At 42.1% G+C, this 26,008-nt stretch overlaps 1 protein-coding gene and 1 long non-coding RNA gene across 9 annotated transcripts in view; one reads left to right on the top strand and one right to left on the bottom strand.

Annotated features, from left to right (window-relative positions):
- Positions 1-26,008, top strand: part of LRMDA (leucine rich melanocyte differentiation associated) — a 1,104,406-nt gene that overhangs the window by 622,879 nt on the left and 455,519 nt on the right. The gene's annotated exons all lie outside the window — the stretch shown is intronic.
- LOC140699304 (uncharacterized) lies at positions 780-17,063 on the bottom strand. Of its 3 annotated transcripts, none has more exons than XR_012077353.1 (5): positions 17,004-17,063; positions 8,831-8,928; positions 8,116-8,238; positions 6,334-6,442; positions 780-1,173 (listed from the first exon to the last, which is right to left on the bottom strand). It is a non-coding gene; the product is annotated as an uncharacterized lncRNA (long non-coding RNA). The 3 variants fall into 3 exon arrangements; XR_012077355.1 differs by having other exon boundaries at positions 6,339-6,442; XR_012077354.1 differs by lacking the exon at positions 8,116-8,238.

Here is a 26,008-nt window from a genome sequence, read left to right as displayed (position 1 = left end):
GTCTGCCAAGGCAGGAAACTAAGGTGAAATGAAGATGGGGGGTGGGGGAGGAAGGTTTCCAACAAATATAGGCCTCCCCGCCATTGAGGGGAGGGTGTAACAGCTGGGAGTGATGGTCTGGGTTTCTGGTGACCACGTCCCACATCATGACCACAACCAGCTGGAAGGTCAGAGCCTCACGCCAGCCAGCTCACAATGGAGCAGCCCTACAGACCATGTTTCTGTGACAAACCTGTCCCCTCACAGGACATGAACCCAGCGTGTGTTGTGTGTTCCGCTCCTGTAGGTAATTTTGTCCCTTACCACTGCTCAGTGAATCAACACACAGTCCTGGCTGTATGTCCCAACTTCTTCGTCGAGGGCTTAAGGAAAGAGGAGAGAGTAACAGAGACCCTACTTTGAGAAGCCATGTCCCTTTCCCTGCAATCTCAGACAGCTATGGAACACAGTAGAGGAGAGTTAAGACCTTCCCCTGGCTTCTCCATTCAAACCCTACTCATACAGGTTGACTGAGAGAAGGGCTCTCCTGTCTAACGAATCCGTGAATGGCCCCCAATGTGGAGCTTCATGAGAAAAGCCAGCTCTCTGGCTTGTTTGACCTCAGGAACGCTGAGCTTATTTGTGATGGAGCTGGCTTTTCCGTTCACCACTGATCCAGTTGGGTCTGCCCTCTCTCTCCTTCCCATTCTGATTGAATACCAATCTCCTGCCATAATTTTGACTTTTTTGTTTTTACTCACAATTACAGATAATCTGTATGTATTCTGTATGCATCAACCTCTGATTTTTTTTTTTCTTCTTGAGAGCATTCTTTGTTCAATGCTCTGTGGCTGCAGGGATTATGGAACTGCTGGTAAGGCTCTTTTAGGTAGAAAGAGGAATATAGCACACAAAAAAATACAAAAGACCAAAGAGTCTGCAGTGGGTCTGTCATCCCCCCTCCACCTGCCGAGTGTTGTGCCCTTGTTCATGGCCTTGCTCCCTCTGCGTCTCTCATCCTAGCTTCTGTTTCTCGGCTCCTTTGTTTCTCTCCTCTTCTGCCCCCATACTATTGTCTTTGCGACTCGTGGTGCACATGGCTCTTTTTGTTGCTCTTGTGCTGGCGATCTCATAGGGTGCTGACCAGCCTGTTGGAGAGGTTGCTTTTAGTTCAGGTTTTCATGAGCCATTTAGCTGTGGGCAGAGATGTGGAGTTGCATGTAAAAAACAAAACAAAACAAAACACAAGAGAGCTATAGTTATGAAAGGCTCCCTGCATGGAACAAGGAAAGAACGATCTCGGGCAAAAGGTTCTCAGCATTCTTCCTGATACCACTGCCAGCCAGAACCCACCGTAAGCAGATTGTGCCGAAGGTAGGAGACTCCTCAGACCAGATACCTGGCAGAATGTTTCCCTGAAATTGAGCCTGGGGAGAGGACTCTGACTTTTCAGTCCACTTGTTCACACAGCCAACTGTGTGGATACAAAGTTGTTTGCTCACCTAGGAAATGCCAAGAAGTTGCTGGCTATGCAGCCATTCTGGGCACTGACATTTGTTGAGGAGGACATCAGGGTTCTGGGTACCTGCCTAACCATTGTGGCTTGTGGCTGGTAGAAATAAGGTCATCTGTTTTTTCATGTTGATATTTGCTAAACAGTCTTAATGAGTTCACTAAGTACATTCTCTAAAACTAAATCCCATCTCAAAAAATGTGTATGTGTATACATATACATACACACACACACATAGACTTACATGCGTGCATACACACACAGCAGACGCGTTCTACTTAACCAATTTGCATTTCACCGAGCGGTGTCAGTGCCAACACCTGCCATCCCTCCATGGAACATGCTGGCGGATGCACGGTCCCTCTGCGTACACAGAGCTGGCAAGCTCTCTCCTCATGTACCCAGGCACTTCTGGTCCCACCAGGTGAACTGTGTATTTACCATGAGTCAGCTAAATCTGTTCCCAAACCTGCTTAGGTTAGTTATGTTTACATTATAATAATGCAGTTTAATTAAATGTTATGAAACCAATGACACATGAGAGTGCAGAGATTTTTTTTTTCCATAAAGGCTAAGGTGAATATTTGAGGAAGACTCAATGAGGTTCCGTTATTTTTTAAAAATACAATACGTTAAGTGTGGACAAGAAAGCTGAAGAAGCTTTGGAAGGAAAAAAATCATGAAATTCTAGAAAGAGTCTGTAGTCAGATTGCCTTGCAAGAGTTTTAAAGTTCTATTTCTCCTTTAAAGAAAACAGGGCATTTTGGAATCTATATGATGAGAATGGTATGTACAAAATAGTCCACACTGAACTCTAGTAAACAGACCCATATGCAGAAGAAAAGGTCTAAGCCTATATCCAAAGATCAGCAAATTAGTTTAATTTGCATGATTTAAATTAAAATAAAATGCTTAAATACAGGTGTAGCATTTCAACCAGCCTTGCTTTAACTAGATAACCAAATACTGGCTTGGACCAAAGCACATAAAGTGTTCCTGCTCTAATACTTGCCTATAAAATTGAAGGCTGGTAGTTGTGTTGGAAGGAGAAAGCAGAAACTTGGTCATGAAAATGGATTAATTCAACAATTTGTCAGCTTTTTTCCTTTTTTTAAAAAAATGTTATTTTTTATTGAAGTGTAGTCAGTTTACACTGTTGGTTTCATGTGTACAGCAAAATGCTTCAGTTATACATATGCATACATATAGTTGGTAACTGGACACAACTTCATAGAGGTTGTATATGGAGTAAAATAAGGGATTCCATAAGGGTTTCCTGTTCCAGGGACAGCTCCAATGTCTGCCCTCCCACCCCGTGTTCCTGCCATAAGCACACCCCGCTGGCATTCCACAGCCTCCAGGGCAACACAGATGGAGCACACTGGGTTACTGGTGTGGGTGGGAACAATGAGGAAGGGGAGGTGGCCAGTCTGTCAGCACTTGCCAGATCAAGAAAGTTGGAAGTGGCTGTGAGCCGGCTCAGGGATCTGGCCCCTGACGTCAGCCCAGGCAGCTCGCTTGTCAACAGAGAGCTCCGTGTTGCAGAAATTAAAAGCAAACTTTGCCTTTGACTCAAAGAATGTGTGGGAAATGGTAGCTGCATGGCCAGGTGCTGCATAAGCTCAGTCAAGCCATTTCCTTAGCTATCTGCATGGACAAGATTGATGTTTCTGCTCCCTGATGAGAAAAAAAGTGCAGTGAAATTCACCCCTGAGGTTCTACCGTCTATGAAGGTGCCCAAAGACTCAAGAGTGGTGTTGGAGCAGTCCCTGCCAGTAGCATGCCCTGTGTACAAGCCCAGGCCTTTGTTTTGTGGGTGTGATTCCCCTTTGTCTCGCCCAGGACCTGTTAGGGAGGCGCCCATTAAAGAAGTGTAACCATCGGGCAGGACATGTTCCATGCAGTAGGAATTAGCTGGTGGGAGGACCTCCTGTCTCTGTTCCAAGGAGCATCTACTGTATTCTGAAACCTGTGAGGGATACCCAGTGGAATCCAATTGGAGACTCATATACTCCAAGTAAAATAAACTCTCTTTTGCAAGTAGAAGAGCGATAAGTAACTTAATGTAGTTTTTAAAGTATGGGTGGTTCTCAGCTTCTCCCCTTTTGTGGTTCTTTCCTTTTTTAACACCTCCAGGTATCCCCTAAGGAGGGTCACTCTGTTGGGGATTATTCCAGTCTGCCATTTAATCAGTAGCAGTGGTGCCAATGCCACCCACTTCACCAATGAACTCTGATCTGGGCCAGTGGTGCTCTCATGACTGTCACTCGTCTCTGGGCTGACCTCCCTTTACTTTGCTCGAGCTTCCAGCTTGGCCACTGATGGTCCTCCACCCTGGGAGGCTCACTGCTCGGACTGCTAGGACTCTTACCTTCTCAGTCCCAGTGCCAAACTTTTCTCCCCTGCTTCTATTCAGGTTGCTTCCCAAATCACCATTTCCAGTGGGCAGAATATTATTTCTAGCTCCCGCTGCAAAATGGTTGGGAGGTTTAACATTTGTCTCCTAGAATAGACTCTTATGTTAGAGGGATCTTATGCAGGGCTGCTCAGCTCCACCCCTCTCCTGCTGGGGGATGTGCACCCCACTATGCTGGGTGGCTAAGGGTGGGCTCCAAGAACTCTCCGGAACTCCATTCTCTTGTAGCCTCAGGTCCTGTCATGAAACCAGGCTTGTTGGTTGATGTTCCTTCTCCAAAGGTGAGCATCCTCCCAGTGCAGTGCCCCGTGGTCCTGCTTCTCACCATTTCATGTCCTTTTGTCACCCACCCCCAGCACTCATCCCTGTACACACCCACGCGCGCGCGCGCACACACACACACCCATCACTACCATGCTGGCAAATGATCTAAGAAGTATTTTAGCAGGAAGTCATCTAAAGTAGAAGTTAATAGTAAGAGATCTTGACCACATTACCTGGCTTCAGTTCCTGGCGCTATCATTAACTAGCTTTATTACCCTGGGGAAATTACTTAACCTCCCTGATTTCCGTTTCTTCGTATGTAAAATGGGGTAATAATAGTCCCTACCTTATAAGGTTATTGTGAGGAATAAACGAGTAACTATCTGTCCTTTGAATGGTGCCTGGTATATAGTGAGCGCTTGATAAATGTGAACTATTATCATCAGTGTATCTGAACACCAGTTACTGATACAGCTCAAATCTTTAGGACATTTCTCAGAACTATTGTAAATTAGTAAATATAAAAATACACAGGGTTCACAGTGGGGGTAATCATGTTCACACCCAATGCCATTTAGACTCATCCAGAATACTTTTTAAAAACACATTTAGCCATAATTATTCATAAATTATGGCATGTTTCTAGGCCCCCGAGTTATTACTAACTGACCCCAATTGGGCAGGATGTTAGAGCAAAAATTCACCTCTGTTACTCTGAGTAATTCCGTGTATTTAAAATGTCCTAGAATTCCATAGATCTTGAAATTTTAATTGGGGGTTGGTAGCAGGTTCTGATAAGTTGTAAATAGAGACTGATCATTTGTTAGCCTGGGTTTTGGTAAGTAGGCTTTCCTCCCTGATCCTCTGATCAGAAACTGCTGTTGAGCGAAACTAAGCCAGACCAGGTTTCCCCTTGGGTGCTAGTTGGGGGTACTGTGTCTCCCTGGATGGTTCGCACAACCATCGTGACACCCCAGCCTGTCGGGCTGCCTGCTGTGCCACCCGGCCTAGTCTCACACACAACACAAATGGAGTGACCTTCCCATGGCCCAGCTTTGATCAGGTCTTCTGTCACATAGAAAGGCAGCAAGGGCTGCCCGTTTGCCAGCCCAAAAAGCCAGCTCATGGCCCAGCAAAACCTGGCACAGCTCACTGGGGCCAGAGAGCTTCATTATCCACCACCCTCCTCGCAGTCTCTGTGCTTCCGCCACGTCGGACCTCTCCTTTGTCATAGATGCTCCCTGCTGTCCTCTCTCTCTCTGCCCTTTCCTTCCCCACCCACCCACTTTCCAGTGTGTCCTCCGGACCAGCATGCCACAAGCCTATTCATTTTTCAGGACTTGCATTAAGCCACTTCCCCATCGTGAATCTTTCCCTAATTCCCCTCAGCCAAATTCATCACCCCTGAGTTCTGTAGCTCCTTATCTCCCATCATGCACAGATCATTTATCTTTTGTGCTGTTGGGTATCAGGATAGTTTCAATGGATATTTTGATGTTTAATTTTTTTTATACCTCTGTCCCTTTAGGAAAAGTTCTTAGAAATATTTAAGGCTTTTGATTCCAAGTTGCCTCTTAGGCAATATGAATCCATTTATTCTCTAGTGTCTATCAGTGCCCGTCTGTTTCCCCGATACTGTCTATAATCCTAGGTGTTATTTTTATTTTTCTAGTCCTTTGTTATTTTGATAGGTTTAGGAAATAAAGAAAAAAAGAAACTCATTTTAATTCATGTTGCATTGCTCTAATTTCGAGTGAGGCTGAGCATTTCAAAAATGTGTTTATTAGCCATGCACACTCTTTTTGAATTGTCTGTTGACAGGGTACTTGACACTTTATATCATAGTATTTTCTTGAACTTGTCAGCTACCAAGAGTTTGTAGGATAAACAGCTATACTTTCAGCCTCAGCCACTGTGCCTAGCACATGTTACAAAGTAGCATAGTAAACATTGTTGAAAGATTAAGGGGATGAACGTGTGGCTGATGACGCTTAGTGTTCTAGATTTTATAATGAGTAGAATCTAGTTGTATCTCCACTCCGATTTTTACATTTAAAATATAAGCATTTAAAAATATCTAGAATATTTTAATTTTTCTTTAATATTCAGAAATATCTAGAATCTAGTTATATCTCTAGTTCAAAATACAAATTTATCTGACTTCACTTAGCATGGTAATCTGTAGGTCCATCCATGTTGCTGCAGGTGGCATTATTTCATTGTCAATCAGAGGAAGACAAATATTGTATGACACCGCTTATATGTGGAATCTAAAAAAAAAAAATGACACAAGCCAACTTATTTACAAAACAGAAAGAGACTCAGTAGACATAGAAAACGAACTTATGGTTACCAGGGGGGAATGGGGAAGGAGAGATAAATTGGGAGTTTGGGATTGGCTGATGCAAACTACTATGTACAGAAATAGATAAACAACAAGGTCCTACTGTATAGTACAGAGCACTATGTTCATTGGCTTGTAGTAAGCTGTAATGAAAAAGAATATCTGTGTGTGTGCGTTTATGTGTGTGTATACACATACATACATACAATTGAATCAATGCTGTACACCAGAAACTAATACAACATTGTAAATCAACTATATTTCAATTTAAAAAAAGGGAAAAAAGATACAAATTTGAATATAACCTTCAGCGTGATCAGAGCACTGCATCTCACTTCATAAGTGCTCCATTTATGAGATTGGTTGAGAAGGGCCCAAGGTTTGATTTACAAACATGAAAAAGAATTGGAGTAGGGAGCTGCTTTAGGGGAAGTCTGTGATTCTGGAACTAAGGTGCTGTGTTGTTTACACTTCTGGGCCTCTCCTAAGGAGGGAGAGGGACCTTTGAGCCCTGGGAGCAGGAAGCCAAGGCAGAACAGACCTCTGCTTTAAGCAATGTCTGATTTCAGCCTGAGAAGGTATAGTGACAAATTTGGTGACAGGCACCTAGCTATTGGGACTTAGTCTTCTTAGATACCAGCTATTTCCTTGTAAAAAGTGAAATCCAATAAAATTTGGTTCATCTGTTATTCTAATCAAGCAGAGCATTTTTTTTTTTCACAGCATTGTTTTTATACAAGTGACCCTAAGACACTGCAAGGTGATGTTCAGGGTCACTTTGAAGTTGAGTCTTACGGATTATACTACCATTCTTTTGAAAACTGGTGAATGTGGTACATGTGGTAATTGTCTACTCACCAGGATGCCCTCATCACCGAGAGCAAAGATTTCTGCAGAGTGGGAAGGTTGTGTGTATATGGAGAGGGGGGGCCAGCACATGGGTGTGAGTGTTGGAGGTTGGTGATAGAACCGTGAGTTGGAGTCAAGTAGGAGAGGGAAATGTAGGGAGTCTTGACCATTCATCAAGACTCTTGGATTTCACCAGCTGACAGGAACCTTCTAAGGTTGACTTAACCTTGGAATTGTTTGGTTGAGGCAAGGGAAATAAGGAAACCAAAACCTCTTCAACTCCGTGCTGGAAGTGTTACTCAATCTCATTTCATAAAGGAAATATGGGGTTGGATTATTTTTACTGTTTTTTTTTTTTTGTCTTTAAGTAAAGAAAGCAGTAAGTGGTTTCTTCCTTGTGTACAAGGAGCACCCTGCCAACCAGATCCTGTTGACAGATAATCGCCTGACAGGCGAGCCTTTGATGTTAAGCTTCACTTAGGCAGAAAGAAAGTTTCCCTGCGCCTCCCAGGCCGTCCTGGGTGGTCCTGTCTGCTTTGCTTCCCCGGAGACTTGCCCAGCAGACTAAGGGGTTCAGGGCCCTGGGTGGTGATAGGGTCAGCAAACCCCCAGCCACTCTCCCAAGGGTGGAGGGCAAGGAGGAGCCCGCAAACTCCACTTAAAACACACAAGTGCTAAATGAAAAAGAATGTTAAATACAGATCAGCTGCTTGGCTCCTGACAGCAGATTTAATTCTTCCCTCCTCTCACCTGATGGAGCTTTGCCTGCAGGGTTTGCATCAATTATCTGTAGACATGTGGAAAATGACTGATGAGCTGCCTGCGGCACTGGAGTACACTTTGTCAACCACTCATCATTTATCCATCTTATCTCTGCCAGAACAAAAGATAGGACAGCCTCACGCCAAAGCTGGGGATGGGAAGGGGGAGATGAGAACGGGAGACGAGGGAGGCACGTCCGGCAAATCTAATGGGTGCCAACTGGGACCAGCTGAGATGTGGAGGACCATCGCTGAGGGCTCTGGGCCATCTGCTCAGGCCAGCTCTGCCCTTGCCACAGGCTCTGGTTTTGCCAAAACTCTTTGACTGTCCCCTCCAGCAGGGCCTGGGAATCAGGGAACTGTGTGCTGTTTTAATCACAGCACCATTTCAGGGGGGTTGAGGAGCATGGTAGTCATGGCTGCGGCTGACCCTTGGCTTTAATCAGCCACTCAGGAGGCAGGGTTTGTAACCATCCCTGACAGAGATGAATCACGTCTGGTGGATCCAGCTTCTGAGAGAATGTCAGGGGAAACTCCTAGGTATCAGCTGGCTTTGGGGAAATTGGCACATCTGGTCATGGTGAGACTGGACAGTGAAATTCATGGTTCTTTGTTTGTTTTTTAAACTTATTCCCAAGGCTGAAGTGAGGCCCAAATATTTTTACTCAGATGGCGACAAAAGGTTGAGGATGGTACTAACTCACCTGTGGCCTTGCTCTTAGGACTCAGCCCCATGCTAAGAGGTCAGCAAGAAGTATCAGCTCACAGAAGTCTTTCTGTCTGTGCCCGTCTTCTCTCTCTCCTGGAGTATAATAGTCACAAACCCAGGTGATGACCTAACAATCATTTCTGGGCAATAACTGCTGAAAATAGTAATTCTGTTATGGGCTGATCACTATTAATTCACTCTCTATCAAAAGCATCCCATTTATTGATTTTTTTTTCTTTGGAGGGGAAGGTACTGACAAATATCAAGTCAAGTGACCTAGTTACATAACTTGAGTGACAGGCACAACAGATTCCTTGGTAATTGGTCCTAGGGGGCGGGGCGGGGTGGGGTAGAGAGGCATTCGGGTAGAGAATTTCAACTTTATATGATTTTCCCCCAATAAAATTTGATACACCACTTATTAAATTGTTAAGTGATAAATAAGAATGAATAACGAACATACTTACGGACTGAACTCTAAAAGCAGGAGATAGAGCTATGAGGGAGTTTCATGTCAGAAAGGAGGTGATGAAACATAAGAGAATGATGAAATGGAGAAAAAAAAGCTCAAGACCAAAGGACGCCATATCCAGGAGAATAATTTAGTGGCCCTTTAAAGTTATAAAGCAGTATTTTGAACCCTTTTATAGATTTTTGTTGATACCATTGGATGAAGAGTTATCTCCAGCTACATTCAGGGGTTGGCAGTTGAGGTAACAATATAGGTAGATGATCAGCCTGACATCCAGTGTTTTCATGAGACCTTGGTTGACCATGAATTACCTACACAGAGGGACCCCTTTGGACTAGGGGACAAAGGTGGACACTCAAGGGCCCATGATGCCCACAAGTACTCCAGTGACGGTGGACCACACACCTCAAGGCCTCTAACCAATGGGGCCTCTGCCTTGGGTGAGAGGAGGTTTTTATAGGCTATCTCTAACCCTGAAATTATAAGCAAAGAGTAGCTTTAAAATCCTGGAATCAAGGACAGGCACACTCAACTCAGTACAGATGCATGAACAATCAAGTGACACCACCAAATGGAGAAACACCTGTGGCCCCTTTGAGGCGGATTATACTTTAGGTTTAGGTGGTAGCTTCATCCCCCACCATAACTGAGGGTTTTTTTTTTTTTGAGGTTTTGTATTTATTTGTACTTTTGATACCACTTCAAGACTTCTACCTTGGTAGACGGTCCCCTGTTTGGTGTTAATCATAAGAGTTTTGAAAGCTATCTGTATTAGTTTCGTGGGCTGCTGTCACAGAGTCCCACAGGCTGGGTGACTTGAACACCAGAAATTGTAGTCTCACTGTTCTAGAGGCTGAGTTCAAAATCAGGGTGTTGGTAGGGCTGGTTTCTTCTGAGAGCTGTGAAGGAGAGCCTGTTTCACCAGTCTCTCCTAGCTTCTGGTAGCTTCTGGTGGTCCTTGGCAGGCAGTTGGCCTTCTCCCGTGTCTTCACAATACTTCCGCTTTATGAGTATCTATCTCTGTATCCAAGTTTCCCATTTTCATGAGGGCGTATTGGATTCAGACCCACCCTAATGACCTCATCTTGACTTGATCACCTGCAAAGGCCCTATTTCCAAACAAGATCATGTTTATAGGCACTAGGGCATTAGGACCTCAACATCTTTTTTAGGGGGTACAATTCAACCCATAACGTTTATGTGAGAATTTTCACCTTATGTGCTTCATCTCATGAGTTTAAAGCTTAGATTTCTGTCTGGAAGAGGGAACCCTGTCGTGTCTCATCTAAGAGTGCATATTAACTACTTGATAAATATTTGTTAAATTTATGAGTGAATGAGACTTTAAACTTCCTTGAGGGGAAAAAGGCATTTTTTTTTAATGTGAAGTTTACATTTCTACTAGAAGACTAATTTTCAGTTTATAAAGTCAATGAACTAATTACAGAGGGATCAGAAACTTATAAAAATAATTTCCTTTAGAAAAATGCATCAAGTGAATCTCTGAGTTTGGCCATGTATAAGGAGTCTCTATAAATGGTACCTTGGGGAGAAGAATCCCCCTGCTAATTCTGTTTCTGAAGAAGTCAGTGTCTTGAGCTGGGAGTTTATTTTCTTGTGATACATTTTCACTTGGGGAAAAAAAATCCCCATGAAAACCTTATACTGGAAATTTGTTAAAACTGGCTCAATATTTGAATTATCTAGTTCAAATACTGACATAGGAGGGACATTCAGCGTCTTGAGTGGACAAATGTTTAGTACACGCAAACGATTGAATGTTGAGTTAGTAAGGAGGGAACTTCTGTGTCTTCTTTTCCAGAAACTTTTCTTTACAAACAGGTGACTGTTTTACAGAGTTTAAAAAAATAACAAAGCAGCAAAAAATTGACTGTATGTGATAGTATCTTGTATGAGAAATATAAAAATACAGAAAGCTTAAAGGTAAGAATATTCATTCTATCTTCCATTTTACATAAATAAACATTTGCATCCTTAAATTTTTCTCTCTCTCTCTGTATTTTGGAGAGTTGTTATCAAGTATAGTCAATATTTGTTTTTTGAAACCACATGGCTAACCATATAAGGTACCAGGCTGAAGGTAACCAGGTGTATCAGGAGCCCAAGGCAGCCATTCCGTGAGGTTTAGCACAGATCATACATGTCAGGCTCCCACCCAGAGACAGTGTTGTGACCTGGCTCTCCAAGGTCGTGAAATTTAGAGAAGATCCAGGAGGCAAAACCAAAGAGCTGAGCTCAGCGATGCCTGCCTAGCATCCTGCACAGCCAATCCCTTTTTATGTTTCATTTTGCTTTCTGAGACCAACTTATACTGAACCATTTGTAGCTCCACGCCTTTGGTTATGCTGTTGCACCCACTTTGGAAGGTCCATTCTCTGCTGCTCTGATGAGTTAATTACTACTGGTCCTTTACGTTTCCTGTTCAAATCCCAACCCTCTTGCACATTTCCATCCTATGTTGACTGCTCTTTAAGCTAAACCCCTTCAAGTTACTGTAATATGCTTGGACGCTGGTTTCATATCAGCCACTCCTGTCTCTAGCTATAAGCAGTTCAGCAAAGGAGGGTATCTCTTTATTCCTTGGCTGTAAATAATGTTGAATAATTGATCTCACTTGATGAGTACTTACTTAATGAAAGCCCCTAATTATTCAGCAAGATGAGGCAAATGGTGCTTTTCCATTGTTCATACAGGTTAGAATAGAAGGCAAGGGCCTAGGGGAGGAATCTAAGGTAGATGGAATTTGCTGACGGAATGCTATTGACTTGGTCAAAGTTTCCAGTGATGTTGGTAGCTACTTGGCTTAAGAGGATTAAAAACAAGAAAGATTCTCCTGGGAGTCAGGGGAAGTGATGAAATGTGCTCTAGCTGAGCCCTTTCTCTGAAATGGAGTTTATGCCTTGGGCAAATGATACAAAGATGTGCTCAATGATGACGGAAGCCCATAATAACAACAATAACAGCAAATTCATTTATTTTAAAACTACCATTTTGAAAAACAAACTCAGTCCCTGTAGCATTAAGAACTAAACGTTAACTTGGGGCAGCGGGAGGGGATATGCTGGGCTCCCAATGAGGTTGAGTATCCCTTTAAGTGATTTGATCATAAAAAGACCTTGGCAGACATCCCTGGGAATGGTGATTCTAAAGTTGGGAGCAGGAGGAAGAACTGAGGAGTAGTGAGAATTAAATTAGGGGAATGTGTTGGGAAGATTGTAATTTCAAGAAGAATAGCCCAGGAGAGTTGTATATTGCCCTCCTGCAACTGTAGACATTTTTCACTTTATAATTCCTTGTTTAAACCTGGACAACTTTAATTTGGGATTAAAAAATGATGGCTGAAATGCAGAGCAGTGTTCTAATGATGAAAGGCTGCAATTTACAGACCAATTAGAATGGCATTTGTTTTCATCCTGCAGCAACTATTCTCTCCTCTCCCCCAGTGTGCCCCTCAATAACAGGAAAAGAGATTCCTGGGTCCAAGGGTGGTTTTCTAAAGCTGACAGCTGCCATATGCCCTGAGTTGGGAAGTAGGGGACAGGATCCGGGCAACTTCCAGAGAGCCACCTTTTGCATTCTGCCCATTCTGTAGAGCCACTCTCTCTGCAAAACAATACCATTTAACTTCAGGCTCTGACACCTTGCCTATTTCTATTCCACTATAAATAAAACTGCCCCCCCTTCTCTTGCCTCCCCCAGGTCAGGCATTCCTCAATTATAGTCTTAAACCTGACCGAGCAAGAACAAATTGTGACCTTAAGTTATATCTTAAAGTCCTGCCTCATATTGGGACGCAGAAAGAGTTTTTTTGGCATTCTCTTTGACAGGCTGCTTGTAGATAGAACAGTTTTCCATAAGGAATTGAAATCATACATCAAATGTATTGTTTTATATGTAAGCCACTGGAGACCAATGAAAGCAGTTGGTAGAGCCCAAATACCATTACAGATAGATTTATTGTAGTGTGTTTTCTCCCACCTTTTTCTAGAAGTTATTACTTTAATCTTAAGAATTTATGTAAGTATGCTCGTGGCTTTTATATGGCTTATGCATTCACTTTGGAGACTTTAAGCTATTTAGTGGTGAGGTGTTTAAAACAAGTGTTATCAAGGAAATAATTTTGGCTTTACATCATTTTTTTTTTATATTTGCCTCTGAATACTACATATAGAATAGCCAGTCAGCAATATAAAAGAGTTACTGTGAATGTCATGGAAACTTATCTTTCCAGTGCCCTTTAGTTTGGTGTGTTCATCTGCACCTCCAAAAATCAAGCAGAGATAAACATGCAGTATCCTTTTGCTGCCAAATTAGAAAAAAGCTCTGTTCCTTATTTCCTGAACCATTTCAAAGAAAGAGAACATTAGACTTCAGAGCAATTAATTACTCACTCTAGTTTACATGTGCTAAAATGTCTGGGAAAAAAAAATTTCTTTTGCCAGCTCTACAGTAACAGAGCTATTTGAAAATTTAAAAAGAAAAATCTTGAATGATGTTCTTAGAAGATGAATCAAATGACCTTGCAAGACCTATCTCATTTATCATATTAATGTTTCAACGAAATCATATTTAGTTTAAAAATGGTTTTGCATATTTTTATCTAGTATTTAACTTAATTTTTCACATAAACCCCTGTTTAATTTACCACCTTCCTCTTCACACACATATATGTGCTTATGCACATAAATGGATTTAAATATTCTGCATAATCTGATTTTTTGATTTGGTAGCCATATTCTTACATCCATTGATAGAAACTTGTCAGTCATCTCCAATGCAATATGTTCCAACCTACTTGTGCTGATAATGTGTGATGATGTGGTGTATCTAGTTTTTATATAAACATTGTGTATCCCCTCTCTGACCCCTCCTCTTCTACTTTTTAAAGAATTTTACTGGTTCATGTGGTTCATTTTCTGTATCTGTACTTCCAAAACTTGATACTGATGGGGAACTTGACTTGATTCTTTTTTAATTTATTTGAGCTGTGAAAGTGTTTATCTCAGTAAAGAGGAGTAGGCACAACTGGGGAACCCAATGAGACCTGACTACTATGTCAACTGAGTGTAGGCACCGTCCTGCTAATGTCACTGAGATGAAGACATAGGTTAGCAGTTCCCTAGACCACATCGCATCCTGGAGAACAGTCAGAGGCTTTTAAGTCCCTCTGCATGAGTGTTGAAGAGAGACATTACCTCTCTGGGGATGAAGGTTCGCTCCAGTTCAAATACTGTTTGGAAAGTGGGGTGACTGAAGTCAATTTTTAAATTCTGTTTAGGTCATCTTTCAGAAAAGAGAGGATTCTTTTCATGAATTCCAAGATTGGGTTTAAGATCCATTCCAATCTGAGCCAATCTACCCAGTTGACAGCACTGACTTACGAAAAAATATTATGTTCAGAGCACAGTTATAATACTTTGAAATACACCTAGTAATACCAACTAGTGGCCCCAGGTTGAGGACCTCTTTTAATGACTAGTTGAAGATCATTAACATACTGATTGTTATAGAACAAATGAATGTAGATATGCACGTCAACTTTGTTCTCCTAAATAGGTTAAGTATTCCCTACCTGATGTGTCTCATGCTATTAACTTGTTGAGTAAGTACTATTTTCATAGTTGAAAGATCAGTTCATTCCAGCCTGATTATTCCAGCTATTCCAAATTAGTTTTGTTCAAATTAATGAGACCTTATTAAGTTAGAAAAGAGACCCAGATTAGAGATTATAGTCTTGTCACAAATTTCTCTGGGGATGGACCTCTATCCAGTTTGTGAGTTCTTCTGTCTCAGCCCCAGTGTGGGAGGCCTTGGAAGGCTTGCAAACTACAGGGTTTTATTTGCCCCTTTGATTTTCACTTTTAGCCACCAACTTGACTTCAGTGTGCCTGTCTCCCTGGTTCTTCTCTGTCTCATTTAAACCTTTTGCTTTGCCTGGAGCTTCAGTGCCTCTGCATGCCTTAACTTCCACTGCAACAGGTTATTTGAATTACCAATGCACTTGAGTGTTGTCCTCTTACCTAGATTTTACTCTTGAGTCATAGTGCTTCCCCGGTTGGGCAAGTTTCAGGAGAAATGGTTACCTCAACTTTTCACCTTGTCTCTGTCCATGGTTTCTCTGTCATCCCAGACTGATGGAAATTTTTGACTTAAACGTCAATACCGAGAGACATCTTTTTCTGCTTAAGGAGTTGGCTTTCTCGTAATGTAGATTTTTTTGGAGGGTGGTGGTGCATGGAATTGAATTAATCTTAACTCTTGGTTTGTGCTACACTATCATCAATTAGTCCATTCATGGCCTTTTTGACTATATGTGTGTATTTGCATACTTTTAATAATGCAAGAATGAATCAACCTAAGAGCTAGAGAATAGATAACGCTTTTCTACATGGTCTTCTTCAAGAGAATCATTATCTTAAATTTTGTATATAATATGCCCTTTAATTTAAAAGAGGTTTTTAGCACACACACTTTATATACCTAAATAAAGATTGCTTACTATTGGCTATTTTACATTTTCATTAAAAAAAAGATGTCACACAGGATTTTTTTTCCTAAGAGTTGCTTTTTCAATTCAACATTATGTTATAAAGCTTCTCTTAGGTTGATACTTGTAGCTGTAGTTTGTTCATGTTTAATGCTTTATAATATTCCATCATATTGAACTATAATAGGTTATTTTCTAGATTCAGACTGCTACGTTGTTTCCAGAATTATTGTATTTTTTTTGGCCAGTGCTACATGTATAGCCTGGTACATATGCACTAGAGTTTCTCTTGAAACAGATTGCTGTATCTTTGGATAAGCATACCTTCAACTGCTGGAAAATTCCAAATTGTTTTCTCCCCAGCTGTTTCAGTTTTGCATTCCCACCAGCAAAGATAGGAGAGAATCTGTGGATACTCCCCTTCTCCAGCACTTTCTGTTATCAGACTTCTTGTCTTCTAACAATTAAGTGGGTGTAAAATCCCCTAGTGGCTTGATTTGAATTCCCTGAATACTCAGGTGATTTTTCCAGAACTGCTGTTCGTAGTAAGTTTTCTGACTCTAACATGTTAGCTTTTAGAAGCTCATTTGAGACTCAACCACTAATCATGGGAGAGGGCAGAACTAATATGTTCCCCACTGCTTCTATAACAGACACTAATTATACTTTCTCAGTTCACAAGTTACACTTTCAACACACTTGAAACAAGCTTTTGTCTTGTCCCACCTTGATTTTAATCCCTTTAACATTTCAGCCTAAGTAACCAATTAAGTCTTAACCAAAAATACAAGGTGTGGCTATAATTTTGTGGGACTAATTTTCCTGTAAACAGGTATTGATGGTATGTATATAGTAATCTAAAAGATGCTTTGAACAATGGAAGCATTGCTGCACTTTCAACCTATTTTGTTGTGTAAATTCTATTTTCAAAATTGTCTCAATATTTCATAATCAGTTTTTGTTTCTATGACAGAACAAATTTTAACTCTTGAAAGAGAAACATCCCATCATTGACACTACTTCTATCCAATGTTTTGTTTAAAATCAACTGTAACTGTTGCAGAATCATTGGTATAAATGGTTTATGGGCTTTGGAATTGAATAGACTTGGGTGCTAGTGCTCAGTTCCACTTTTTTGACCTCTGTACCCCAACCTGAGGGAGAGGGTTACTAGTCTCCTGGGCATACCTGGTGAAATGGGAAGAGTGATGGAACCCGCCCGCAGGGCTGTTGAAGGACCAAATGAGATGATGGGTATTAGGTGTTGAGCTCACTGCCCGGCACAATAGGCTGATTGTGACCACCTCCCTCCTCGTTGCTCCGTTTGGAACGGAGCCACAGTTCATGAACTCCTCCAGGCTTACCGAGAGCCCTGAACATCATACACCTGGGGTGGGGGGGTGTTAAGGTTGGGAGCAGGCCAACGAGCCTTTTAAGAGTCTTAGAAGGGAAGCCTGGGGCCACCTGGGTGAAAAGACACGTGCGGGCGCTGCATGCTCCGCCCACCACGCCGCCGCTCCGGAAGTACTTCCCCAGCCTTCAGAGGGCACCTGGTCAGGGCTGAGCGAGAGAGGAGAGCGCGCCTGACGGCGTCCCGGGAGCGTGAGAGGCGGCGGCGCTCAGGTAAGTCACGTTTTATGTACGGGCGGTAGACTGTGCGTGATTTAAGAGCCCAGAGAAAAAGCACGTGCGAAGGAGAGGCGTCCCCAAGGTTTTCCTGACGCATACGGTGATTCGGGAAACAATGGCGGACGAACAGGAGAAAAGTTCAGCTTCGCCCTATCATGTAGCTTGTCGGGGCAGAGGCCTTGGTGGTGCGAGAAGCCGCGGCGTCCACGTGGGCCTCGCCGCCTCGTTTCTGCAAGGTGCGCTGCGGGGGCTTAGAAAAACGTAGCCTGTTCTTAGGCAAGCAGATACTAGAAGGGAAAACCTCCTGGAGTAAGAACTCTGTCTGCCGCTCCCTCCTCTTGACTACCAGGTTTAGAAAACAGGAAACTGAGACTCGTCCAAAACCGGTACTGGGGAGTGGGGGTGGGGGAGGGGCGTGGAAAGGCACATTTGAACGAGGTTTTCTGCTTGGGCTGGCTTGCAGAACTGAACCCTGAAAGCCTCACTCTGAAGCAGGGTGGAGGTTTTGCCAGGTACTTCGGGGAAGGAAATTTCCAGAGCTTCTTCGCTTGTGTAGAAGTCCTAGGGAAGGCTGAGGGTCCGGACCCAGCTGCCCCTCCACCGCACAGACTGGCAGTGGGACCAGGCAGACAGGGTGGGATGCCGCCAGCCCTGGGAGTCTTGATGGGAGTGTTGCCCCTGGGTGAGAAGCGCTTCTGCTGGCAGATGAAGAGGTGGTGTATGAGGGAGGGCGGTGGGAACGAGCCGCTGCTGCTGCCGCGAAGCCTGCACAGCTGTAGAAGCTTGAGCGAATCCACGCGCCCTAGTCTGCGAAGCAGGCGCGCGTGGGCGTGTCTATGGAGAGGCTGCTACCCTCACCGCATGCCGGCTCATGGGGGCCAGCGGGGGAGGCCCTGCCAATAGCTGGCTCTGCGTTCTTAAGTCAGAGGCCTACGTAGCGTTACTAATGCTCATGCCTTGGTTTTCGCTCTTGTCCTCCCTTTCCAGTTCAAGCTCATGCGTGTTAGAGGTTGACTTTCGAGGTGAGAGAACAAGCGTTCTTCTGTTAAAATCTCAGCTAATCTCAAATGCTGGCGGTGGGTAGGGGGCTCATAAGGGCTAGTACTTCTCCTTCACAGGTTGCGGTCCCCACCACTCCCCACTGAACCACAGCCTTCTTGGGACTCTGCCCTCCAGGTTCTCTGATACCACTTGAAATTCTCCCTTTCTGCTGTTTGAGGAGAAAATAGAGATGATCATCCTAGCGTTTCAGACTGAGAGTTGTAGTGGCCGCAGTACTGAGTGTGTCAATCAGTATGAAAGCTCATGAGAACGGGCCAATCTGAGAGGGCTGTGTAGGTGAGTTGGAGTTGTCTGGGACTGTGGAAAGAAGAGCCCGGCTCCTTGGAGCCTTGGAATTGGAGCAGGCACAGCCTGCGCCACATGCTGGCACATGGGGAACACCTAAAATTGTTCAAGAGGCACCTCTGGACCTTTGTACGTCCCCCAGCGAGCCCTGCACAGGCCTGGCTCCGTGTACTGCATGGTATCCAGAGCCAGTTACCCAGGGCGAGCTCAACTAGAAAACTGCGCTTTGCCCTTCTCCAACTGAGCAAGCTTGATAGGACCTGTAAGAACAGGCCAGTTTGTGGGGCTGCGTTTCACCTTGGTTGTCTTGAACCTTTTTCCTGATGGGAGAAAACCTCACTACAGTGTAGACCATAATTCAGTGATTTGAATTATGTTTCGATTTGAATTTCCCTGAATACTTAGGTGACTTTTCTAGTACTGCTGTTCATTTCCTTTGAACGGTAGTTCACTTTAAAGCTACATATTTTTAAAAAGGACCATTTGCAATTTAGCAGTCAAGATGTGATTAGGATATGCTCTGAGGACAAAAGAAGCGCCATTCTTAGAATGCAATAGAAAAAGTCTGGGCCTTGGAGCAAGAGACTCAGCGCCTAATTCTGGCTCTGTTAGTGATTCACTGAGTGACTCAGATGAAGACACCATTTTTCAGTGTTTCTATTTCTTCATCTGTTCAGTGAGGGTGTTATGTTCTAAGGATATGTTCTCATCTAATTTTTCAGCCTTCAGTAAATTATAGCTATCACGTTGATTCAGGTGTTGATCTTTAAAACTTTGACATCCATTTTCTCGTGATCTTTCCAACACTTGAGTGACGTAGACAGAGAAGGGGTGAAATCAAAGCCTACAAATTTTTGCAGAGGTCTGTGTGGTGTGTGGACTCGAGTGACTATGGGGAGACCAGGAAGTTCATCAAGCCCATAAACATCTCTCTTCTGGGCTGCCTCAGAGCCTAAAATTCCACAATTACTATTTCATTGTTACAGTTCTTACAGGCCTTTGGGTCTGTTAGTCCTCTATTAAAATGCAAATATCCCTAGAGGAGGTGGGGAGAACCTTTAAAATGATTATCACCTAAATCTTTCACAGAGATTAATTTATCAGATCCTTTCCCATCAGACACCTGGTTGGAAACCGGGCCTGTGGGAATGGGCACCTGCTTGATGTGGGAAAGCCCTCAGAGGGAGAAGAATGGTTAGAAAAAGAGGTGGAGATGTGCCCCAGAAAGCCAACCAGGACTCCCTAGGGTTTGGCCAGTTGCTCCTCCCCGCCAGCTCATCAAAATCAAACTGGCCAAATGCATGGGGCTACTGCTGCATCCTTGGAGGAACTAACTGGACGAGAAGGTGTGAAAAGGCTGGCAACCAGCAGCCGTTTCTCCTGAGCCTGCAAATCACAGCTGAGAGCCAGCCTCCCAACTCTCTACCCTTTAGAACAGATGCCTTTGAGTAGAGCTTTCTCATCCAGTCCTCAGTCCCGGCCCAACCTATAGCGTGGCCCTTGTGAGGCCTGGGCAGGCCTTGTCAGACGGCTTCAGCTGGGACGTTTGTATTCCTCATCTGCTTTGTGTGACATCCAAACAGCTCTTTAGAACGTCAACTCACAAAGGGGGCCTAAAGGGTGATGTTTAGTGCATTGGGCATTCTCTGTGTCCCTTGGTCACCCACACGGAAATCTGCCCCCTCTACCTCACCGATGACTCCCCCCAACGAAGCGTGTTTCTGTCTTGGCTGACCCTGGCCTCTTAACGCGTCCACATGTGAATTTATTCACACTATGGCTGTCATAACGCAAGGGTAAATGAAGTCTTCAGAACCTGTCCATTCAACAGATTTCTGTGTGTGTCCTTCTCTGCAGCCTCCCTCTGGATGCAGCTTGTCTTGGTTCACGGACAGCCGAGCTGTGGGCCTTTGTCTTTGTTCACTGTTGTGTTTAATTCTAACCCTCATCCATTAATCATCCCTTTGCCTATTTATACCGGTGGCAAGTGTAGCAAACACACTTAATGCCTGCTTTTGTTTGGGTGGCACCCTTTGTAAGGACCAAGGCAGAGCTAATTATTAACTGCAAAATGACGTTAAAACTCTTAGATAAGAGCCAAATGCTGCATCCACTGAGATGCAGTTTTGTTTTAACCTTTAAGAGCTTATGGCCAAGCAACTGGGGTGGCTTTATTTGGCTGTGGGTCCAGAGAAGCAGTGCCAGCGCTTAGATAATTAATAGAGGCGCCCTGTTAAAACTCAGCTGGGTGGCTGGATGCAGGCACTCCGTGTACATCTCTATACAGCTCGGTGGGGCACCAGACCTCATCAGGCCAAGCAGGGAGGACACCTTCAGAGGTGGGGTCCACACAAGCAAATGCCAACCTCTCAGTTTCTATTTCCTGTGATTTGAAGACCTTGGTTGTCAGCTGAGGATAACTTCTATATCTTCCCGTCTGACTCTGATTTCCCTTAGCTATTAGATGTCTCGTGGAGCCCATTCTTTTAGTTCTAGTTATTTCAGCTTGTTAGCCTCACCTTCCCAGAGAGATTTTCTGTGACTGCCTTTTCTAAAGTAATCCTCTGAGCCCACAACCAACCCCAGTTACATTCTATTACCCAGTATTTTATATATATATATATATATATATATATATATATATATATATATATATATATATATTTATTTATTTATTTTTTTATTGAAGTATAGCCAGTTTACAATGTTCTGTCAATTTCTGGTGTAGAGCATAATAGTTCAGTCATACATGTACATACATATATTCATTTTCATATTCTTTTTCACCATTACTACAAAATATTGAATATAGTTCCCTGTGCTATACAGTATCAACTTGTTTATCTGTTTTGTATATAGTAGTTAGTATCTGCAAATCTCGAACTCTTAATTTATCCTTTCCCATCTCCTTTCCCTGCAATAACCGTAAGTTTGTTTTCTATGTCTGAGTGTTTCTGTTTTGTAAATAAATTTGCCTTTTTTTTTTTTTTTTTTAGATTCCACGTATAAGTGATACCATATGGTATTTTTCTTTCTCTTTCTGGCTTACTTCACTTAGAATGGCAATCTCTAGGTCCATCCATGTTGCTGCAAATGGCATTGTTTTATTCTTTTTAATAGCTGAATAGTATTCCATTGTATAAATATACCACAACTTCTTTATCCATTCATCTGTAGATGGACATTTAGATTGTTTCCGTATCTTGGCTATTGTAAATTGTGCTGGTGTGAACATTGGGGTGCATGTGTCTTTTAGTATTAAGGTTCCTCTGGCAATCCCATTACCCAGTTTTACTTTTTTCCATGGCATTTGCCACTGTTTGAAATAATTTTATGTATTTGTTTATTTCTTGCCTGTTTGACTCCTAAAAGAATGGAAGCCCCTGTATCCCTAGTGTTTAGGATAGTGCCTGGCACTTACCAGGAGCCTGATAAATATTTGTTATGTGACTCAGTGAATGAATAAATGAGTGAATGAGTGGAGAGACTTTTTTCCAGGAGAGAAACCATTTTTTTAATTGCCCCAGTAGGAAACCTTGTACCCATTAGCAATCACTCCCCATTCCAGCTTCCTGCCAGCACCTGACAAATACTAATCTCCTTTCTTCCTCTATGGCTTTGCCTATTCAGGACATTTCTTACAAATATCTGGTCTTTTGTGACTAGCTTCTTCTATTCCATGTAGTGTCTTTAAGATTTATTCATATTATATTATATATCAGTAGTTCATTTCTTTTAATGGCTAAATAATACTCCATTGTATGACTCTACCATATTTTGTTCATTTATTATTTGACATTTGGGTTGTTTCCATTTCTTGGCTTTTATGAATAATGCTGCTTATAACCATTCTTGTATTCTATTTTTATTTAATGTTTTATTTTCTACCTAAGAATCTTGCATTTCTTTTGTTACTTTTCTAGGTACTTATTTTTTGTTTGAAGTTGTAAGTTGTATAATTTGAATTGCTTTTTTGTTTGTTTCCTGCTGATGTATAAAAAAAGCAGTTGACTTTTGTGTTGATCTTTTTACACGGTTTCCTAACTTAACTTTAATTTACTCAATAGTGTGAGTTTTCTGAGTAGACAGTCACATCAAAAAATTAGAGATTTGTTTTTCCTTTCAATTTCTTAGTTTTATTTCTTTCTCTCATCTTACCACACTGTATAGGGCCTCCAGTACAATGTAGCAGTGATAATAGAGCCTTGGTTTTTTTTTTTTGCTGTTGTTGTTTTTGAGATAAAATTCACAAGAAAATTCTCATAACACAAAAGTCACTATTTTAAAGTGTCAAATTCTTTAGTTTTTAGTATATTTACATGATTGTGCAACCATCACTGCTATCCAATTCCAGAACATTTGCATTTTCCCAAAAAGCAGTCCTATAACCATTTGCAGTTATTCCCCAGTTTCCCTTTTTCTTCAGACCCTGACAGTTTATAATCTACTTTCTGTGTCAATGGATTTGCTTTTTCTGGACACTATAAAAATGGAATCATACAATATGTATCCTTCTCTCTCAGTTCTTTCACTTAGTATAATGTTTTCCAGGTTCATCCATGTTGTATCATAAGTCAGAACTTTATTCCTTTTATGACTAAATAATATTTATCCATTGTATAGATATTTGTTTATCCATACATCAGTTGATGGACATTTTGGTTATTTCTACTTTTTGGCTATTATAAATAATGCTGCTATGAATATTTTTATGTAAGTTTTTGTGTGAATGTTTTCCATTCTACTGGTTAAATACATAAAAGTGTAATTTCTGTGTCATATGTTAACTCTGTATTCATATTTTTGAGGAACCACAAAATCATTTTCCATAGATGTAACACTATTTTACATTCCCACTGGCAACATATGAGAGTTCCAGTTTCTCTACCTTCTTGCCAATACTTGTATTTTTTGTTATTTTAAACTCATTTTGGTTTTGGTTTTCATTTCTCTGACTAATAATGGTGATTATCTTTTCATGTGCTTATTGATCTTTTGCATATATTCATTAAAGAACTATTCAAATCCTTTGCCTATTTTAAAATTCAGTTATTTGTACTTTCATTGTTGGGTAATGCATTCTTTATATATTCTAGATATTAAACTCTTATGTGATAACACAATTTGCAAATGTTTTCTCCCATTCTAGAGGTTATATTTTTTTCACTTTGATTAGTATCCTTTGTGTAAAAGTTTTTATTTTTGATGGAAATACAATTTATCAATTGTTTTCTTAGATTGTGCTTTTAGTGTCATGTCTAAGAAACCATTGCCTAATCAAAGGTCATGATACTGTTTTGTTATGCTGGGGTGCTCACCTTTTGGGACTTCTTGTTACTGTAGCATAGCCTAGTCTGTTCTGATTGTTACATTTAGCAAGTATTTATCAGCCTCCAGGTATGAACAGAAACATCAATTAAGGAATCCTGTAATGAACTAGAAGTAGGAAATGTCTTTGCTCTCAAATACCATATAATATAGTTAAATTGTCCAATTATAGCAACTCAAGGGTAATCATAAGCCAAGTCTAATGTAGAACTGTGTTCTTAAAACAAAAGAGTGATTAGTATTGGATGTGGTTCATCTGGGAAGACTTCCTCTAAGGAAAAAAAAAATTACTTTCTCCATCTGTCCTGGGGGAAGTAACTGAAACACAGCCATGAAAAGTGGATTTGTGCAATGTAAATGGCTAAACCTGACAACCTCTGGCTAATTGAAAGTGTCACTGCTACTGTGCTTAGGTTAATGGGGCCCTTTAACTTCTTGTCTCAGCTGTTCCTCCCAGAAGCATAGCAACTGTCCATCTCTAAGGCTCAGAAACAGTGAGGGCATCTCTTTGGGGCTGATAGCCTGCAGAGAGCTCATGGGTGATGGGAACTCATAGTGATGCATTTCATTTCTCTTGTGTGGACAAGGCAGATAGTTTCCTTCATGAATCAGAGTGAGCTGAAAACCTTGAGGGAGATTTCATTGCCTCCTCTGTGTCTTTTCCAAACTGTCATGAAATGTGAGCAAGAGGGTGGACTGAAGGACCTCTGACTTCTGACCCTCCTACTAGAGCCTGGTCTGCTCTACCTGCTTCCCTTCTCATGGCCGCAGATAAGAAGAGCTGTTGCATACATGTGGCCTTAACCAACGTTCAGGAACCAATGCTGGCCTAGAGGTCCCTGAGCTGCATTTTTGATTAATGGTATTAGAGAAGGGTTGCAGGCAGTTGATTTAGATTCTTCATGATAGCATTGACATGGCATGAAATATCAGCTGGAACTTTAAGGCTCATAATATGTTAAGGTGACAGAGCATTACGCTTAGACGAGGCAACAAATGACTGCCAGAATGATGGGACACTTATAAGAACAGGTAAAGTCAGATTCCTTCTAGTGTACGCTTTCTGTTCCCTGTAGAGGCTTTGTCATTCCACAGGCCCTACTGTGTTTCCTTCCTTGCTGGACTAGACACTGAGCAGGGGCAGGAAATGTCATGCATTCACCCCTGGGTTCTTGATGCCTAGAGGAGAGCGTGATTCATAACTGGTGCTCAGGGAATAATGGTTGTATTAAACTGAAATAACTGAAAGTCTTTGGTCTGGAAAGGAGAAGACTGGGGTGTCATGATCAAGATTTCCTAAGTCCCCCATGGAGTGATTAGGTTGAAAGGGGAGTTGGTTGCTCAACTCTTAATTACTGAGTCAGGACATTCCTCTTTGAAACTGAATCAAGATAAATTAGGACTAATGAAAAGATGGTCCACTTTCCACATCAGGAAATAACGTCCTGGCTTTCATTTTACAATAGGTGATAGTGGAAAGAAATGAATGGATATTTTCAAAAGTATATTTCAAATTGAAAAGTGGCCCTTTGGTGTGGACCTTCAGGATGGGACTGTCTGAGCCTCCAGTGATCCTTCTGTAGCATCTGTGATAACAAAAGTGGTTGGACTGGTCAGGGCTTGTCTGCTTGGTGTGGCATACAGAGCCCTCCACATGCTCTCTGCTGCCTCATCTTTGCCCATTCTCCCATGTGCACTGCGTATCCTTGAGACTTTGGTCTACACCAGGTACTCTGGACAAACCACTTAATGTTTCCGTAGTCTCTACCTTTCCTGCTTCCTTTCCCACCTCTTTCTGTTTAATATCATTCTTTATTTCCTGTACAAAGTCTGCTAAAGCAGGCCCCAGTGATCTCTGTCTTTCTACAGACTAATGGCAGGTCTAGATT

This window comes from Vicugna pacos, chromosome 11 (assembly GCF_048564905.1).
Source record: "Vicugna pacos chromosome 11, VicPac4, whole genome shotgun sequence".
NCBI lineage: Eukaryota > Metazoa > Chordata > Mammalia > Artiodactyla > Camelidae > Vicugna > Vicugna pacos.
This window is presented reverse-complemented; position numbering and strand designations above follow the sequence as displayed.